The following is an 18,804-nucleotide window of genomic DNA, read 5'->3' on the forward strand; positions in this document are numbered from 1 at the left end:
ATAACCCACTTGTAAACCAGTTTTAAGCCGATCTGAAAGTCTCTCAGTTGTACTTCTGTAAGCACCAGATTATCAACTGTACAAAAAAGGGCTAATTTACACTGAATAGGCACTTCAGCTAAACCACAGAAGGCTATTTGACTGTTGGCCTTTACAGTCTTAACATGAAACAAAGATTTTCATCCCACTTAGGTGCAACTACAGCTGCAACAATTACTTATTTAATTGTTGTTTTTTTAATAATCAAATCATTATTTTGGTAATTTTTAAGCAAAAATCCAAATATTTCCTGAGTTAATGCTTCTTGAATAAGAGAATTTTTACTTTGTTATACATGATAATAAAGTGACTACTGGTCAAATTGAACATAAAATTTCAAGACATCACTTTAGGGAAGTTATATAGGGCATGTTTCGCTATTTTCTGTCTGTCTTTTAACAATTAATTAAGCAAGAAAACAATGGGTAGACAACTCAGTAATAAAGATAATAGTCAGTTACTGCCTTATTAGCAAAAAAATCAGGCTAACTCTACAGCGACACTATTTTGCTCGTGTGGATAAAGAAATTCAGCGTAAAGTTGGTCAGACGGTTTTATCCAGATAGGGGGGAGACAGCTCTGTTTGTGGAGATCTGACAGCGGGTTCAGGGGTCAGGATGGAGGTCAGGGGCCACCGTCACTTCAGAGGGATCACTGCACCTATCAGGCCGGAGGATTACGAGAAAGGAAAAGCAAATCCCCCTCAAGAATGAAGAAGGAACTCAGGATGTCTAAAGACCTCCATGTTGTAGTGCACTGAAAACTATAACTTTTAAGTTTGAATAATGAAAGACTTCCCTTTAATTCTAGCAATTTATTTTATTTTGGAGAATAATTTCTTATTGCACAAAGGGTTATTACCAGAGTTTTTAGCTTGTGTAACTTTTACCAATTCATGTTTGTCTGTCCTGATATGATCCAGAGATTTGTAACTAACAATTTAATTTCCTGCCAAAACACAACGTTGTTTCATTGACAGATTAATTATGAAATCTACAAAGATGTTGTTGTTTTTGCTTGACTCATAACCCGTAGACATGTTCTGTTACATTGGAAAAGCCCTAATCCTCTTTCTGCCACATCCTGGTTGTCTGATTTAACGTCCTTTTTATCATTACAAAAGCTGAAATACTCCCTGATCAGCTGATCTGCCAGTTTCTACAAAAGATGGCGGCCCATCATTTCCTATGTTAATACTCTTAGTAAGCATTTTGACTGTGTTTCCTACTGTGATCTTCTCCCAGTTCTTTTTTAAAGTCTTTATTTTATCTTTTTTATTATTATTATTAATTTATTTTTTGTTATTTTTGCATTAATTGTGTGTGGGTGGGGTGATAGGATAAGGTGCTGTTTTGTTTTTCTGTTCTACCACACTACTAAGAGGGTTTTAAAAGGAAAAAAACTAAATTTTAACAATACAAACAAACAATATTGGTTCCTGATTAAAAAAAAAAAATCTACTCGGTTGTGGTGGCCCTCCATAAATAAATGAATGTGTGGGAAACACTGATGATGTGCATCAAAAGTTTCTCTGAGACCAAACTGACCTCCGGGTGACTCAAACTGGACAACAGCCAAAACACAGCTCGAGATATTCACTACAAACTACTATAAAGCCGTTGCTCTGTAATGTTGTGAAGGAAGAAGTAGTGAGCTCTAAATAAACATCTGATTTCACTCGTGTGGTTTGGTCAACATGTCACATTTTTGAACTCTCGAGGAATGCTGTCGTGTCCGCTGCCCTTCGCTGCCGTCACATGACCACGCAAAATCACACATGGCCACAAATAATCAGATTTTCACAGTGGGTGCAAAAAAAAAAAAGGCAAGCCACTGACAGACTTCATCCCAAATGCCCGCCATTAGAATAAGGGGAATGTTTTCTCTCCTACACCGAGCCTCTGTGGTGAGGTGGATCTGAATTATTCACTGGGATGGGTTGGGGGTATTTAAAGCAGAGATCAATACCATTAAAGGACAGCTGGAGGCTGCCGCTGGAGACGGTGAACGTGGAGGCTGCTTCGACCTTCAACTGTCAGACCAGAGGCAGAAGCGTCACTGTTTGTTTGGCTGAAAAAAATAAACTATTTTGACATGAAGGACTGAATAGAAAGTATAATGTTTGCATGGTATTTAAATTTAGCCATTAAGGTGCAGTGCAGAGCAGAGAGCTACTGATTTAGATTATTGAGTAAAACTATAATTTAACTTTCAGCAGGGAGGAACATTTGTACTTTAATTTAAGTAAACTTAAACCAGTAAGTAGTACAAATGTTAGACAATGTGAGTGTTTGCCAATGTGCATTTTAAAGAGCATGAAATAAAAGCTGCTTTTACACAGAAATCACACTGAAGAGCTGCTACAAAGTCCCTTCTTGATGCCTCCTTTGGATTTTTACACAGGCGGCATCATTTCGCTCCAGTTTGTGATTATATACTACATGGCAGCATCCGTGATCAAAAGAGGCATGATGGCCTGACTTTTAACCCACAAGCACCTGCCTCTAGCGTGACACAAAACATATGTGTCTGCAGTGCTTTCTAAACAATAACAAAGGCATAACGCGTCAATCACAATCATTTACCTTCTCTGTTATATAGCGGCTGATCTCGTACTCTGTTTGGAAGGTAAGGAGCTCCTGAATCTCATTGTTTTCCCAGTTTGCGGACACTTACGGTCGTCATTCTTCTTCTTTGAATAGGCACTATGCCAACAGCTGTTTTAGTTAGCATAGTGGGTCCCACAGTGGGTCCCACACTTAAAACAAAGTCAAAACATCACACTCGTGCCGCCCACGATCATGTCAGAAGGCTTTACGTTTTACTCAGAGCTCATTACGTCACTGTTACTACCTCTGTCCCCTCTTTGATTTAACGTGATCGGATGTTATATACAGAACAAAGAGGCGGCATAACAGCGTGATATTCCTGCCTTGAACAGCATAAAGCATGAACATACATCGATTGTGCCTCCTATCTGACCAACAGCAAAAACATCAATCCGAATACATCTGCAACGAATTCGAAACAGAGACTGAATAAGTAGGAGATATATAAAGAGAAGAAACCTCTGAAAAGTTTTCAAAGACCTACTGCCATCTAATATTTACCAGTTCTCCTGCTTGTCTGTGACATCAAATGCACACACCAACAAAACAACACACACACGCACGCATGCACGCACGCACTCGTGGCAGCTGACAGAAAGAAAGACTCGTTTGCTGGAGTGGTGTGTTCACTGGCGGTGGGAATATCGCCTATATTTACAGAGTTTACCCTTGTTTGAAAAACCATGCACGCGCTAATTTGGGTGGGAAAGGTGTGTTTGTTCAAAGTAACAAGATTCATTTATATTTTGGCACTTTGGAAAGAATAATGTTTTACATAGTACACCTTTCTACCTGATTTGTCAATATTTTAGGGAAACCAGTTAATCTCAGTAGATTAAAATACTTTTAAAAAATCTGTATTCCAAAACTTTGCAAATAAAGCAACATAAAGCCAGAAAACAAAAGAACAAAACCATTCAACACAGATCACTGCCATTTCTGCTGAAGCCACAAGTGTCTTACAACTACACTAACACAACTACCAGGGCCACCCCGCTGATTTTACCTCCAAAAAACACATTTTACTGATTCCTAGGTTTGATCCTCAGCTTTGGTCGCCTCAAGAAACTAAAGTCTCCCTAAAGCAGTTTCACCTTTGCCACACATCCAGGAGAATGAAAACACACGGCGCAGGATATAAAATATCTCTGCAGGGATTGAGGGGGAGGTGAAGGAGGTGAAGAATCGTCCCTCTGTGTGCTCAGCTCCCCATTTACTGCCTTTATTTATCTGCTGTGCTGCAGCAAAGAGGCTGGACGTATGGAGGAGGAGGAGGTGGAGGAGGAGGAAGAGGAGGAGGAGAGGGGTGGATTGCATGTTTTCCTCCCCGGCTCAGCCACTCTGTCTCCAGGCCGTTGGGGGGAGGAGGGGGAGGAGGAGGGAGGCGAGGCAGACAGAGGAGAGCACTGGAGATGTGAAACCTGATCTCCTTTCCTACCTCCTCCCTCCATCCCTCCTCCACCTCCACTGCCACCTCGCCAGAGAGCCTCCGAGACTCCCTGAGTAATCTGATCCTCAGCCTCCAGACTGGAAACACACTCCAAGAGAGGGAGAGGTGGAGGAGGGAAGAAAAGGAGAAACAGAGGAAAAAAGGGGGATAGAAATAGAGCAGAGAGAAAAGAGAGAGATCCCTGAGCTGAGAAACACTCCCAGGAGAGAGAAAACTGAGAAGAAGCAGACCGGGGCAGGAGGGAGAAACTGAAAAGAGGAATGAAGAGATGAAACAGAGAAGGAGAAAGAGAGGGATCTTGTAGGTCAAGAAACACTGAAAGATCTGCATTTGTGAGCTATTTCTACATCCAGATACCCATCAGTACAACCGCATTATCTGGCATTTCTCAAACCCAAATAGTTATTGTTCGGTAATCATAGTTCGAACATGCAATACGTTGCTGTTGTAAGCTATATCTTTTGCTGTTTCTAATAAAGAGCCAATAAAAGAGATGCAACGTGAAAATGGGAGAAACAGATGTTGAGAACGGAGAGAAAGGAACACAACAAAATGAGGAAATATGCAGGAGAAATGCATGTTGATAGCTTGCAGTATTCTTGTTTGATTCATTATGTACAATTGCTTTAACAGTCAAGCTTTAAATTTTGCTTTTAGCAGCAGAACAATCTATCAAATTTATGTTGCACATTTCAGTTAAGTAAGTAAAGTGCTTTACACTTTTAAATAAGCAAAGATAGATCTTAAAAATCGATCTTACAAAATAGAGTAAGTAAAAACCATACAATTTTGATAGTAAGACAATACATAAAAGCCAGGATTAAAAAGACTTTTAGTTTAAAAGTGTCAAGATGAGGACCATAAAGCTTGTGGCACTGAAGTAAAGAAACTGAATCAAAAGATGAGACAACAGAGGAAAAGAGGTAGAAATGGTTAAAAGTAAGAATATGGGGGAGACAGAAATATGGATAAAGCTAAATTATAATAAAATAATCAGCAAATTAAGTTGAAATTTTAAAGAAAAGTTAGTTGCAGCCCTTCATTAATACACCAAAGTACATACATCCATATTCTAACTTTCTAACTGATTTTGTGTATTTTACTGAACCACTTTATCTCTATTAAAATGCTTTGCAAAGAAAGGAGCATTGAGACCAAAAACTCAAAAACAAATCACACAAAACCATTTACCACACAACAAAATTGGAAAATTTGCAGGAGAAATACATGTTGGTAGCTTGCGGTGCTGTCGATTTTTGTTTGATTAATTCTGTACAATTTATTTCTTGGACAAATCGTGCTTTTAGCAGCAGTTTGAGAACACGGTCAGTGAAGACAACAAAGCTGCACTAAAATAGAGAAATTCAATTTAAAAGATGAGAGGAAACAGAGAGAAGTGAAAATTAAAAAGGTGAGAGGGAGAAGAAGTGGATTAAAATAAATACATTAGCCTATTTACACCTAGAGGACTTCAGTTTTACAATGTAACCATGTCCAGATACTGCAAATGTATGTGAAAATCTACAATTCACGATACACGGTTCAATACTACACTATAAAGCAAAACAATGTATCCTTTGTGCAAAAATCCTATCTATCAAACACATGTAAGAAGTATGACATTTAAAAAAAGCTGTCACAAACAGCAGTTTCAGGCAATTTCTAAATCAAAATACAAAAGATAACAGAAAGACTGAAACTATCAGTGCAGCAACAATACTTTTGGCTTCAGGGAACCTCAGGGAACTTTGGGTCGTTTCCACTTCCTGTCTGAACTTGGCTTCCTCACCCAGGTGCCCTCAAAGTTACCAAAATTTAGCAAAGGCTGATTTAATATGAGGCATTACAGCTAGACTTGTCGCCATCATCCTCGTGTTGTAATTGTGTTTTTTTGTATGTAAAGGGTAGATATTTGCTTCTTGCTTCAGTATTCAACGACAAACTAGAGCGTTTAAAGGTTCGGAAGAGTTACATACACGGTGTGTATGGAGAAAAACAAGTACTGCCACATTTGGTGAATTGTTTTTTTTTAATTGGATAGCAAAGTATCAGTTTTTGTGATATCGCCACTTACTGAAATCAGTAATGTGATTCACAATCAGTTGCTTAAGTCTCAGTTAAGTCTTCTTGAAGGGGGGTTTATTACAGGACTGTTTTATCTACGTGTACCCAATAAACTGGCAACAGTGTGTCAATCACAATATTGAAAATGTTCGACAAACTACATTCAGAGATAAATTAGGAAAAGCTAGAAGCTGTGATAAAATTCTAGACATTTCCAGAACTCTGAACTGATTTTCAGTTTTCATTTATGATACAATTTTTATGTAATAAGCTCAGACTGTGAGTTTTATTTAAGCATTCATACAATACACTATAACATCAATGACAATCAGGGTGGCCACATGAGAAACTAAAATATACTGTTCCATAAATTCAAACAATTCCCATGACAGAAACGTCTTATTAAGATGGACACACATTTATTGTGTCCTGATATCAACCATGGTGCAATATGCTGATGTGTTTTTACTAAAGAAATGAAAGAGCCAGAAATCACAACATCTACACAGATTTTGTCTATGGATGCAATTAATAATCAAATCTTTTTCGGGACTTTTTCATGTCATAAATATTATCACAACACTTAACACTACAACGTACAAACTACGAGGTATTTTAGTTTGAAAGTGTGTTTCCATGGCAGACTGAAGCGTGTCACTGGATGACACTGGACTCTGCAGCAAAATTTGACCCATGATCAGTTTTTGTTGTTGTAGCTGTGTGTTTGTTGGTCTGAACAGTTTTACTGTCTGATAATCTGATTTATCCAATAACAGCTGTGCCAGACTCCACCAGCATTAGCTGGTCTTTTCCTGGAGACTGGTCTGGTTCCAGTACAGAGGTGGTGGAGTCATCCAATAAGAATAGATCTGCAGCTACAAACACAGAGACAGTATAGACTGAGTGACAACACAGACTAATCACTGCATGATACATAATCAGAAAGAGAGATAACATGGCGTCTGTGTCCTCAGTGCGACTGAGAGATGGAGGACAGAAAAAAAGACATCTGTTAACCCTTGTCCATGCCTGCAGACGAGGGGACGAGAATCTATAACATGACTTTTTATAATATGTCAGGGATTAAAATACTACTGCCAGACTTCTTACAGAAGAAAAAAATGACTTTTGTGCCACTACTGCTTCACATTTACTGCAGAATAAAAGTCTAATGTGAGCGATGCATTTTTGCCATTTATGGGCTGAATAATAGTGCTGCGCAATTTATCAGAATATTATCAAAATCGCAATGTGGCCAGGCGAAATATCCAAAATGCAGGTGCTACAATCTTTTGATAAAAGCAAAATTTTTTGCAACTTACCATTAAAAATGAAGCCTTGTGGTACTAGAGGGATGGCTCGGGCTACAAATTATATCAATGGGTACATTTTTTTCAGGGAACTTGCAGAAGAAAATCTATGAACACCTGAACGTGTGACAGGTGCGTCAGAGGAGGGAGCAATCTAAAAACAAAGAGAGAAACTCCAGCACACTGTCCTGAAACGCATTTTTTTTCAGTAAAAATAAAATGCAAAAATAACCATTTCCACTAAAATCACAAATCATATCACAATCGTAATATGTCGAAATAATCACAATATCTTTTTTGGGGGGCATATCATGTAACCCTACTGAATAAATATTGAAATGAACAAATACTTCGTCATTATAGCTGTTGTGCTTTGTTATTACATGACTCACAACAGTAGAAAAAAAAGTACCTATTTATCGAGGCAAATTTTCAACCATTTTCAACCAAATGCATATCTGAAAATAGTTTCTGCACATCAAACAACCAATGAATTTCTCAATACACAGCACACAAATCAGCAAATATTGTGATAAGTGATTGATCATTTAAAGGGCATCTATTAAGCCATTCTGTATTTCGTGTCTGATATATTGCACAGATAGAGTAACAATAAAGGATGTGTGGCCAAAGTTTCAAATAATGAGGTAAACATATGTAAAAAATAACCCATTTGAGTAGAATCCTCCGGCTTCAAACCGTTCTGAGTATTGTTTACTATGGTTTTCACTACTCTAACTACATTAGGACATCATAGGGAGCCTGGATTTATTTACATGGTCATCTGCCCAAGGGATCTAACTGCAAGAGTATATTTACATTATGTAGCCTACATCGCTACGTGCTAACGTCAGGAAAACATGCAAACTTGGTTGCAAATTTCTCAGATCATATTCCTGCTTGAGCATGGCCAATTGTGTTTAAAGCTTTTATCGGTGATTTTTCACAACAGAAATTTACACTAGTATTTGTTACAGTCGTTCCCCCAGCTTCAATGACGGTGTAAAGACCTGGAAATGCTGACCAATCAGAGCAAAGAGACGGGCTCTAAAAATGACGATCGCGGGCAGAGGGTGAACACAGGTGCTCCAGCACAGACAGTATGAGGAAATTCAGAATACAAGTATACAAGTATACTTTTATACAAGTATAACCCTAAAAATGAGTATAATAGGTCCTCTTTAGGTCATTTTTACAGCAATATTTCTCAGAATTTTCTTCTTATCTGATGTGACAGTAAACTCAACAATTTGGATTTTTGACTCTTTTTTTGGACTTGCTCAGTATGTTTCTACAGTCTATAGACCAAACAATTAACTGATTAATCAAACAAACAATTGTAAAAATACAAAACATTGACTTCCAACAATGAGCATATACGTAAAGGAGATTCAAAGTGTGGCGTAAACTCATCTGCTGAACAAATCTGCTCTGAGCTTCTACTTTATTTTGTCTTTTTCTTAAACAATGCCTCCTACAACTCCTTCTTTCTCCCTTTCTGTTGTTGTGGCTGGGCTGGCTCGCCCACCGTCACTCACTCACTCACTCTGTTATTTCTGTAACAGAGATCCTGGGCTTGGCTGAGGAATGTACAGCTGTCTGGCATATGGATAATACTAGATTTTAATTTCTAACAACACCTCCCCCTCTCCAATATGCTCATTCCACGTAAAAGAGGAGGAGGCTATGGACTACAAAGATATAGAAGTGCAGATTGTGTTGACGGTAGAGCTGAAGGTAAAGGACTCAAACCATTTTTTGTCAAAAATAAGCATTTTTTCAACCTTATCATAAATATTCTACAGCTGATGAGTAGAAAACAGGACATCCTTGTAGATGTATATGAAATGCTTCTTGGCAGACATGTTTTTTTTCCTTTATGTATTCACTTTATGCAGAAAATACAAGCCGAGCATTACTGTTTCACCTATTGTGATGCTCCAATGCACAATACAGAGTTTGCATAAATGTAAACAGACGTCTGACAACAGCAACATGTTTACCATATGAACACTGAAACGGGTTTTGCTTGTTGTAATCATTCGTCCTGTTCACAGTGGACATAAAAAGATCTCATCCTAACTAACAAAAATGCAATATATGAGGTTTGTGTTAATCAAAACTGACTAATTTAACTCATTGCTCTCCATCAAAGCACAACAGCTAATATCAACAATGGGGAGCACAAAGAGGCTCAACTTAAGGCTCACATTAATTTCAGATAAACTTTGGAATATATTTTGCTTAAAATGAACTGTGGACTTATGTTCCCTGTCTGTTTTGTCAGTATGGAGAGGAGGGATTATTACAGCAAACAAAGGCAAAATATTGCCTTTAGACAGACTTAATTGTGAAGTTATCATTCAGCTTGACCAATGTTTACATCTGCAGGCAGCGGCTACAGCTGATGAGTTAACTTTCTATCTAGTGAAGATGGGGGGAAGAAAATTGATTCAGCATTGCATCATGATATTTTGCATGCCAATATTGTATCAATGCAGATACAAAGAATCATTTTTTGAATTATATTAATAATATTGCAGAAAATCAAACGTTTGGTAACTGTCTTTATCATAAAATCAATTGCTAACAAAGATACATTTTGCTGCAATACAAATGACTGAAGTGAGATGAATGAACCAAAAAATGAATCTGTAAAACAGATGTTGACAAAGTTTTCCCTTGATTAATTAATTTGCAGGAAAAAAAAGGTAATAAATTGCAATATATGTTATCACAATACTAAGCATTTTGCAAAACGTTTAAAATCACATTAATAAAGTATTGTGTCTTAATTGTCTTTATCATATCCTTTCACTGGTATCTATTATCTAGCCTGCAAAACTACATTATCAAGTGCACAAATTTGATCAAAAGACAATTTCCGTGTCCATAATTGCAGATAAAATATTTATTTATGTTTGTACTGCTGTACAGGCTTCACCATACTAAACTGATGTCAGATGCTGTTTTATTCAAATATAGAGTAAAATTAAATATTCTCTTTGTCTACTTGAAGAAGCTGATTGTTTACATAGATGAATACAAAAGCATGTTGGCTGGTATTTAAACTGAGACCTTCACGAGAGCACCATTAAAAAACACAAATATTCTCCCTTTTGGATGTTGTTTCTTCATGTATGAGAAGAGCCTAAAATGTCAGATTTACAGAACATGTCTACATGACGACACAGAAAACAAGCATTTTTAACTGAGTGTGATAATCAAAAAAATAATAACCTACTGAGCATTTAGCATACTGAAAATTATATTTTTTTGTGTTTTTGTCACCTGGCATTTAAAGGGTTAAAATTCTGGAAAATAATGAATATTTGATATTTTTGATTAGTACTGATGTTGGTTAAAAAAAATAACTAAAGGAAGGTGGAAAATAAAACTAATGTATAATATTTCTTAAAGATTGATTTTGAAAAGCGTATTTTGTGCACAGAGGGATACAAGTGTGTGTAACATTCAAGCAGACACTAAGGTTTAATTCAGACCACCTCAACAACAAGCACCACAATATCCAACAATTTAACCTCTTTGTTTACTGTCAGCAGACAAACATACCAGCTTCCCATTTAAAGTGAAGCTGAGGACAGAAATCCATCCTCACCACCTTTAACATTGACAATAACTGAACCACATCTTTCAACCACCCAGCAGCTCCCGGAAACCAAACCAGCTGATAGAGACCATTTTGGTGCCCATTCAGTATCAGAAGACACAAGTTAACCACAAAATTCCTGATTGAAAAGGAGCTCCAGTCATCCGAGCTAGATGACACACACTGAGGTTACATTGGTTCAGCTGCCTATTTATAACTTTCAAACCATTCAAAACACAAATAAAAACATTACACAGCTGACATTAAGAGCACGCTCTGTGTCCTAAATGTTTATTGGAGCATACAATCAAAACATGAGAGAAGATGACGCTATTTCAACTCATTTACAGGTCTTATAATACACAATACATGCACTGAAACAGACACTACATTGATTTTGTATGTTTTTGTAAAAAAAAATAAATTAAAAAAAGTCCTTCCTTTTGAATGATGATCTGTATAAATAAACTATCAATCAGATTCTTCAGTTCAAGAGTTTTCTCAAAACTAATATGATCAAAAACAATTATTGGTAAATCATTTAAGGCTTAAAATAACAAAGACTGTCATCAGCCAATGCAATCATCTTGTTAACTAATCATTCAAGTGTGTTTTCAATACTGCTGACTCTTTGCTCTACAGCTCAACAAATAAAAAATATGATCACAAATATTCAATTGACATGATACAGAGAAAAGCAGCAACTCTTCACTTTTCTGAAACCCAAACCCAGAAACATTTGTGTCAGTATACATGATAAATAATAACAAATCTTTTTAGAAAGGCTTGAAGAACATGTGGCAGCTGCAACGATTAATCGATGGGCCTATTACATTAATCGCCAACCAATCGATCAATCGTTTGAGTAATTTTTTTTAAAAAGTGAAAATCCTCTGATTCCAGCTTCTTGAATGCAAATATTTTCTGGTTTCTTTACTTCTCATAGGACAGTAAACTAAATATATAGGCATTGTGGACAAAACAAGACATTTGTGGATGTCATCGAAGGCTTTGGGAAACACTGATTGACAGTTACAGCCCGAGTATGGAAACCCTGGATGCTCTGAAGCCCATTTAGATCCTTAAATGATTAGCAGATTAATCAATTAGTGACACCACATAAAATAAATCTAAAACGACTTTAATAACTGAGTCATACTTTAAATCACTCTCTAGAACCAGTTGATCCACTGAACTGTTGCTTTTTTCTGTTTTATATTGTTGTAAACTGAATATATGTTTGTAATTTGGGGTAAAACAAAACACCTGAAGATGTCACCTGGGACTCTAAGAAACAGTTATGGACACTGTTGCTATTTTCTGATTTTGCTATTTTTTCATTTTATATACTAAAATTATTATAATCATAAAACACAGAAGAGCTGATAATGAAAATAAGCCCTTATTGCAGCCCTAACTGTGTGTGCAAAGAGCCAGGTTATATAAATAGACCTGTGTGCTTAAAATAAAAATGATGATGATGATGATGTGAAAATGAGTATTAAATATGCACATGAACTTCATGAATCTATGAGGTGATAGCAGTTTTAAAAAAGTCTGTTTGTGTGGTTTCATTAAATCAAATGAACTGTTTTATCTCTGAACAGAAGGACATCAGCAAATGTCAACAAAAGAAAATAATGGCTGCATAAACAACACAGGGGGGTAACTAAGAAAGGCTGGTAAACACTCTTTTTACCAAACTGAGAATAAGATCAAAGGTGTCTTTTAATTGTTTATTTATTGTTTTAAAAAAATCTGAAAATTGATCCTGGAATATAACAATTTGCTGCTTTTCTCTGTTTCATATCGTTGAAAACTGAATATACATTTGGGATTTTGGACAACACAAAACACCCAAAGACATCACCTGGGACTCTAGGAAACTGTAATAGACACTGATTCTATTTTCTGACGTTTTAAAGACTAAAAACGATAAAAGCATAACACCGAGATTAACTGACAATGAAAATAACCCCTGGTAACAGCCCTAACATAAATGAGTGCTTCAAATAAATAAAATTGATATAAAACGCGTATTAAATATGTACATAAGCTTTAGAAATCTATGGCTTTAAAAGCATCAAAAGAGTCTTTCAGTGTTGTTTTATTAACTTAATTTAAATGTTTTATCTCTGAACAAAAAGGACATCAGCAAATGTCAACAGACCCAGAAAGTAATGAAGCCATGGCGGCATAAACAACACAGAAATGTGATTTTAAAATGCTCCTATACACTCCGGTTATCAAACTGAAAATATGATCAAATGTGACACTTAATATGTTGTTTAATTTTGATAAAAATCTGAATATAAATGCTGGAAAACAGCCATAAGTTTGTTCCCAAGCAAAGTTAGCAGACGATGCTAACAACATCAACATCTAACCATTTTATAATGAAAGAAACGATTCTTTAACGTAATAATACACCAGAAAAATCAACAGATTACGAAAAACAGCCTTCACCAAACACTCATGCATGTCAACAACAAACTCTCTCACCTACAAAGCTAACGTTAAAACAAAGCTAACTAAAAGGCAAAGTTAGCACAGCTAGCGTTAGCCAAAGTTCACTAAAACTTTAACTTGTATCATGTAACTTAAGTGAGAAAAGTGTGACTACAGGTCAAAAAAATGATTAAAAATTAAAATGTTTTCACTGAAACGTGTACCTGGCAGCACACGTTCAAGCTTTACTATAATTACAGACGAGCTATGTAAACTATGCAGCAAAGTTAGCTAACCGAAGAATGCGGCTAACAAGTTATCCTTCCCCAGACAAACTCAACCGCTGCAAACATTACCAGACTAAACAATGTCACTATAAATATAAGTTTATTATTGTAAACAATGGTTTTAAAAACGACAGACTCCGTGCTGCAGCAGAAGTGGAGTAAACTTTTTTTTTCCACGACAGCAGCCAGGGGGGTCCGTCTACCTCCTGGCGCCAACACACTCACAAGAAAAAAATCTGTTCGCTGAACTTCAAAATGTCTTTATAACTTCTTTCCACGCCTTCAATATATGTCAATTAAAATAAGATATACACATAGAAACTTTATAAATATCCACAAGGTCAAGTAATAAGGTTTGGGTTTTTAAACTCGACAAATCGTAAACACTAAGCACTCCAACGCGAGAGACTGCGTTCACTCCAGCGGATAGACGGAGCCCGAAAGTCGGGCTCGGACCCGCAGGCTGGAAATTAAGTTTTTGCCCTTACCTTTTTTCTTCTTTCTTTAGTTTCTCCCGTGAACGTGACGCTCCGTTTGACGTTATTTCATCATAGTAGTTCAAGTCCAAATTTCCACCAGAATAACACGACAGAAAAGCATAATTTCCCAGCGTTTTGTAGCGATATTTTCAGCAACGTTCACTCCTCCGCTCCCCGCTCAGTCGGTCTGCGGTCAGAGCTGTTTGATGATGGAGGAGAGCAAATACCAGCCGCACAAAGATCCTCTCTGACTGCGGAGACGGATCACTCTGTGGCCAAAACACACGGCCGAACTTCCGGTCGGCACGAGTGGATGTTGACTAACACGCATGCGCCCTATTTTTCACCTTTCAGGTATCTTTGAATGGGAGTCTATTTTAAAAGTGGTCGTTTTTCAATGGAGTTTCTGATAAACCATAAATGAACGAGTCTGTTCCTTGCAGGGCTGCAGCCACCATAACAAGCAATGAGCTCATGCAGCTTTTTTTCTTTCTTTTTGTTCAAATGGGAGAAAGTTGCATTGCACTGTGAAAAAACTGACTGAAAAAATTGATTCGTATTTTTAGACTCAAAACGTATATATCTGACTAAAAGTATGCAAAAAAAGTATGTATTTCCCGACCAGAGCTTTATACCTTGCTGTACTGGGAACGTTTCATGTTGGAAAAATGAATTATACAGAAAATATATGCAGTCAGTTAACAGTTAGCTGAATCAATCACATGAAAAATCATGGGCCTTTACTTGGTGCATGGGCAAAAATTCTCAAGGAGGTGGCGGTTGTCAAATCTACGTCTGTATCTCAGGGCTGATACAGAATAAGAATAATTTATTACATAATACTTTCTTAATACTTTATAATATAAGTAAGTAAACATTCTATATGTATATGCATAATGTATATGTATATGTACATTATACTCCAGTTTTCACATCAGTATGTAAAACATATACAAAATATGAGTGAAATATTTTATTAACTTTAGAGACTTTTCTTGCAGATAAAAACCTATAAAGTGGATTTTGTTTTAATTTTTTGTCAAAATGTAAAAAAAAAATAAATAAATAAAAAGACACAAAAACCCCATATTAAACATATTTAATCTTGAAGAAGATTTCTAACATTTTATTTGTTTTATGGTATAATTTTCACATTTTCTACTGTTAATTATTTATATAAGAAAATAGGAATTATGACTAATTGTATATTTAGTTAAGCTATATTTATTTTTAATCATAATTAGATATGAATGTTTCCTTAAATACTAGATGAACATTTATTTAAAAAAAGTGTTTTAAAATATAAATTAGACTTCTACATTATTAAGTTTAAGATTTAACCTAGATGTATGTTAACTCTTAATATCGGTTTAATTTAACGATAGCAAACTACCATATTCAGTAGAATTAATGGCTAATGAAATCAGTGTGAATCAGCGTACCTGTGTTTCCAAAGCCGCTACAGTCCATGTGTGCTACGCTGAAAGTTGTGTGATTTGTTTCTGGTGTCTCGACACAGAGACAGAGTGAGAGCTCTGTTGTTTTTCCTTTTCTGTGCCTCCAATCACTGCTGCTCTGTTCACTCCCGCAGAGACCTCAGGGCTTTTATTTTGAAATCTCAAAGTGACCCAGGCGCCCTCCAGTGTTGATAAACGGAACTTTGCTCCCACTGACTTCTACAACTACTACTGTCTACTACTAGTAGTACTACTGTTACAACCCAGCTACGCCAACAATAACAACAACAACAATAATTATGATAATAATAATAATGAATCAAATCTGGTAAACAAGTAACAGCTTTGGGTGTGACAGTAAGTTGGTGTTGAAACTCAAACACAGACACTGTTGCAACACTTAAATTAAACTCATGACATTTTTCTGCAGTCATGACCTGTGTGTCAGAGTTGCAGAAATAAGAAGTGAAAGAGGAACTTCCTGTAAATGTTTCAAGATGATGGATGATCCAAAATAACGACAAAATTCCTCATATATAAAGGTTATTATTAGGAAAGCATGAGTGTACATAACCAGTTGTCTGTAGCTCGTAACTAGTTACACGTAACTGGTTAAATCTGCCAAAGTTTGGTGAGGGAGACAGTGGCATTAGGGACTGTTTGTTATTTGAAGGAGGGGGAAAGTTGGTGCAAAACAGTTGAGGCACTTCAGATAATTTTTAAATGTTTGGGAGGGGGTAAGTTTTTTGATTTGAGAAATAAACAAAACAAATAAGAAAGGGAATGTAAAAAAAACCATAAATAAATAAAAGACCTTAAAAAGTTGCTTTAAAATGTCAATATTTCTGTAAAATAATTTTAAATATATAAAAAAAAAAAAAAAAAAAAAAATTTTCTGGATATTTTGCCCTTGGCCTAAAAATAAACCCTCTTCTAAATCTACTAGTTTCTTGCAATTTTCCAGACATTTCTTTCCAAGATGCTCATTTCCCATGTTTTTGGAAAAAAAAACCCTAATTAGCTCAATTAGTTCAAAGGTTTAAGAACTTGTGAAAGGAGTCTTAAACCAAACACAAAATCCTGTAACTGTAACTTAATCTTAAAAAGACAAAAAAAAAGAAAAAAGAAAAATTAAAGCATGTTTTTAAGTGTTTGAAGTGCTCAATTTATTCATCTTGCAACACAAATATTCGTCAAATATTTAAAACCTGTTAAATGAATGTAGTAAAGCAGCTGAGCCTCCAACAACCAGGAGAGTCTTGACGTTACTTCAGCTCCTTTCCATCCTTCATAATGTGACATTAATAATATTTCACTTACTTCTCATTGACACCAAAACCAGTTCAAACACTCTTAATAATGTTCAACAGTGACACCAACACTAATACTGACGCTGCCTCCTTACACATGCTGTGACAAACTGTGACTAACGTTCGGCATGCACACATTCACGCTCTGAAAAACACGCAAACTGTATAAAATATTCAAAGTAAAAACTGTACACCAGCACACAGACTCATCACAACTGGCCGAGTGTGTGTGTGCCAGTCAGACAGACGGATCAAGGCACAAAACACCGCAGGGAGTCTCCACAGTTAACGTTTCCCCACAGACACTTGTGTCAGTCATTTTTTAAGTTCATCTGAAAAATGTCTTTAAACACAAAGTCCTTCTGCTCTAAATTGTGTATTCAGTTTATCTGAGGCTCCGTTCGCACTGCGAAAACATCAAATCTGACACTTTAAAGGAGCAGTGTGTAAGATTCAAGGAGATTTACTGGTGGATAGCAGTGAGGATTGCTGATTACAACCAGCCGAAAAGTTAAAATTTCTTTAGTGTTCATTGTTCAGGTGTTTTTTACTGGGAGCCGAATTATCCACAGAGGTCGATTCCTCTTCAAAACAAACAAATCACGATTTAAACTGGTGAAAACACTGAATAAAGCAGTTTCATGTCAAAAATCAGTGTTTCTCTTATGCTATTTTGCATGTTTGAAACAAAACACTAGCCTAGCATCTGCTAATGTGTGCTCATCTTTTTTCTCCGATAACTTTGAGACATTTAGGAGGTTTTCACCAGGAGCCGAATTATCTGCAGAGCTCTCTTCCTCTTCACAACAAATGGACCTGCTGATTTAAACCAGTAAAAACACTGAACAAGGTCGTTTCACGTTAAAAAACTTGTGTATTTTTGACTCTGCTTGTGAGCTACAGTGGCTCAGAAACTCACGAAACGTCAATGTTCCTATGTGAAGCTGGTGTTTGGTTTGTCTGTTCTGGGCCACTGTACAAACGTGCCGGTTATACCAACATGGTGATCTCCATCTCCTCAAAAAGCCTTTGGGATTTTTCCAATGGATTTCAGATTACCGTAGAAAATCAGCTCTGTGGTAAAGTAATGTTTATGATACTTACATGTTTTGTCCAGCGAAATATTCTTCACAAATGAACACCACTTTCAGGATTTTTGAAACCTAAATGCAATCGCCAGAGGTAAAAAGCTAATGATGAATTATGAAAAACTACATTACAATCACATGATTTTAACATCGCCACCAAAACAAAGCTGTAAAACCATGTTCGGCATGTTGTCACTTGTAAGAAAGCGCCTTTTTTAAGACACATAAAAGCTTCAAAATTCACAGTGGGGTATTTACTGACATATTTATGTTGAAGAACAAAATGTGAACATTTCTTCAGCTTTTGTGAACCACAAACTGTATTTTAGGCATCTAACCAAGAGTCCAGAACCCCCCGGTGGAGACCAAAAACAGAGCTAAAAGAGAGAATATTAGATTTACATTCATCAGTTGAACACAGACATCCTTATGTAGCCTCTGACGCCTCAGAAATAATATTGTTTTAGATCTTGTGCGCACAAGATAAAAGAAAGTAAAAAAGATATTCTGGGACTTCAGGAGCTTCATAGTTTCTAAAACAGTAATTAAAGAAAACAGTCTGCAGTGTGAACGGAGCCACAAAGTGGCCTTGTAGTGAAAAAATGCCACCTTAATAAACATTCAAACTCTTGAAATTCAGGACAACAGCAACA

At 36.4% G+C, this 18,804-nt stretch overlaps 1 protein-coding gene across 1 annotated transcript in view; it reads right to left on the bottom strand.

Moving 5' to 3' along the window:
* The window catches only part of LOC121954250 (bone morphogenetic protein receptor type-1A-like), a 63,394-nt gene extending 48,888 nt beyond the window's left edge, over window positions 1–14,506 (bottom strand). Inside the window, 1 exon segment of the mRNA XM_042501610.1 lies at window positions 14,306–14,506. The gene's annotated coding sequence lies outside the window, so the exon portion shown is untranslated.
* Window positions 14,507–18,804: the final 4,298 nt, after the last annotated feature.

Source organism: Plectropomus leopardus, chromosome 15 (genome assembly GCF_008729295.1).
Source record: "Plectropomus leopardus isolate mb chromosome 15, YSFRI_Pleo_2.0, whole genome shotgun sequence".
NCBI classification, from domain to species: domain Eukaryota; kingdom Metazoa; phylum Chordata; class Actinopteri; order Perciformes; family Serranidae; genus Plectropomus; species Plectropomus leopardus.